The following is a 2,498-nucleotide window of genomic DNA, read 5'->3' on the forward strand; positions in this document are numbered from 1 at the left end:
CTGGAGGAATCCCTGCGGGAATTCCTGGAGGAATCCCTGCGGGAATTCCTGGAGGAATCTCTGAGGGAATTCCTGGAGGAATCTCTGAGGGAATTCCTGGAGGAATCCCTGAGGGAATTCCTGGAGGAATCCCTGAGGGAATTCCTAGAGGAATCCCTGAGGGAATTCCTAGAGGAATCCCTGAGGGAATTCCTGGAGGAATCCCTGAGGGAATTCCTGGAGGAATCCCTGAGGGAATTCCTGGAGGAATCCCTGAGGGAATTGCTGGAGGAATCCCTGAGGGAATTCCTGGAGGAATCCCTGAGGGAATTCCTGGAGGAATCCCTGAGGGAATTCCTGGAGGAATCCCTGAGGGAATTCCTGGAGGAATCCCTGAGGGAATTCCTGGAGGAATCCCTGAGGAAATTCCTGGAGGAATCCTTGAGGGAATTCCTGGAGGAATCCTTGAGAGAATTCCTGGAGGAATCCTTGAGAGAATTCCTGGAGGAATCCCTGAGGGAATTCCTGGAGGAATCCCTGGAGGAATTTCTGGAGGAATCCCTGAAGGAATTCCTGGAGGAATCCCTGAAAGAATTCCTGGAGGAATCCCTGAAAGAATTCCTGGAGGAATCCCTGAAAGAATTCCTGGAGGAATCCCTGAATGAATTCCTGGAGGAATCCCTGAGGGAATTCCTGGAGGAATCCCTGAAGGAATTCCTGGAGGAATCCCTGAAGGAATTCCTGGAGGGATCCCTGAAGGAATTCCTGGAGGAATCCCTGAAGGAATTCCTGGAGGAATCCCTGAAGGAATTCCTGGAGGAATCCCTGAAGGAATTCCTGGAGGAATCCCTGAAGGAATTCCTGGAGGAATCCCTGAAGGAATTCCTGGAGGAATCCCTGAAGGAATTCCTGGAGGAATCCCTGAAGGAATTCCTGGAGGAATCCCTGAAGGAATTCCTGGAGAAATCCCTGAGGAAATTCCTGAAGGAATCCCTGAGGAAATTCCTGAAGGAATCCCTGAGGAAATTCCTGAAGGAATCCCTGAGGGAATTCCTGGAGGAATCCCTGAGGGAATTCTTGGAGGAATCCCTGAGGGAATTCCTGGAGGAATCCGTGAGGAAATTCCTGGAGGAATCCGTGAGGAAATTCCTGGAGGAATCCGTGAGGGAATTCCTGAAGGAATCCCTGAGGGAATTCCTGAAGGAATCCCTGAGGGAATTCCTGAAGGAATCCCTGAGGGAATTCCTGAAGGAATCCCTGAGGGAATTCCTGGAGGAATCCCTGGGGGAATTCCTGGAGGAATCCCTGAGGGAATTCCTGGAGGAATCCCTGAGGGAATTCCTGGAGGAATCGCTGAGGGAATTCCTGGAGGAATCCCTGAGGGAATTTCTGGAGGAATCCCTGAGGGAATTTCTGGAGGAATCCTTGAGGGAATTTCTGGAGGAATCCTTGAGGGAATTTCTGGAGGAATCCTTGAGGAAATTCCTGGAGGAATCCCTGAGAGAATTCCTGGAGGAATCCCTGAGGGAATTCCTGGAGGAATCCCAGAGGAAATTCCTGGAGGAATCCCAGAGGGAATGCCTGGAGGAATCCCAGAGGGAATTCCTGGAGGAATCCCAGAGGGAATTCCTGGAGGAATCCCAGAGGGAATTCCTGGAGGAATCCCAGAGGGAATTCCTGGAGGAATCCCAGAGGGAATTCCTGGAGGAATCCCAGAGGGAATTCCTGGAGGAATCCCAGAGGGAATTCCTGGAGGAATCCCAGAGGGAATTCTTGGAGGAATCCCAGAGGGAATTACTGGAGGAATCCCAGATGGAATTCCTGGAGGAATCCCTGAGGGAATTCCTGGAGGAATCCCTGAGGGAATTCCTGGAGGAATCCCTGAGGGAATTCCTGGAGGAATCCCTGAGGGAATTCCTGGAGGAATCCCTGAGGGAATTCCTGGAGGAATCCCTGAGGGAATTCCTGGAGGAATCCCTGAGGGAATTCCTGGAGGAATCCCTGAGGGAATTCCTGGAGGAATCCCTGAGGGAATTCCTGGAGGAATCCCTGAGGGAATTCCTGGAGGAATCCCTGAGGGAATTCCTGGAGGAATCCCTGAGGGAATTCCTGGAGGAATCCCTGAGGGAATTCCTGGAGGAATCCCTGAGGGAATTCCTGGAGGAATCCCTGAGGGAATTCCTGGAGGAATCCCTGAGGGAATTCCTGGAGGAATCCCTGAGGGAATTCCTGGAGGAATCCCTGAGGGAATTCCTGGAGGAATCCCTGAGGGAATTCCTGGAGCAATCCCTGAGGGAATTCCTGGAGGAATCCCTGAGGGAATTCCTGGAGGAATCCCTGAGGGAATTCCAAGAGGAATCCCTGAGGGACTTCCAGGAGGAATCCCTGAGGGACTTCCAGGAGGAATCCCAGAGGGACTTCCAGGAGGAATCCCTGAGGGACTTCCAGGAGGTATCCCTGAGAGAATTGCTGGAGGAATCCCGGAGGGAATTCCTGGTAGAATCCCTGAGGGAATCTCT

The sequence above is a fragment of the Aedes albopictus genome, chromosome 1, assembly GCF_035046485.1.
Source record: "Aedes albopictus strain Foshan chromosome 1, AalbF5, whole genome shotgun sequence".
Lineage (NCBI taxonomy): Eukaryota > Metazoa > Arthropoda > Insecta > Diptera > Culicidae > Aedes > Aedes albopictus.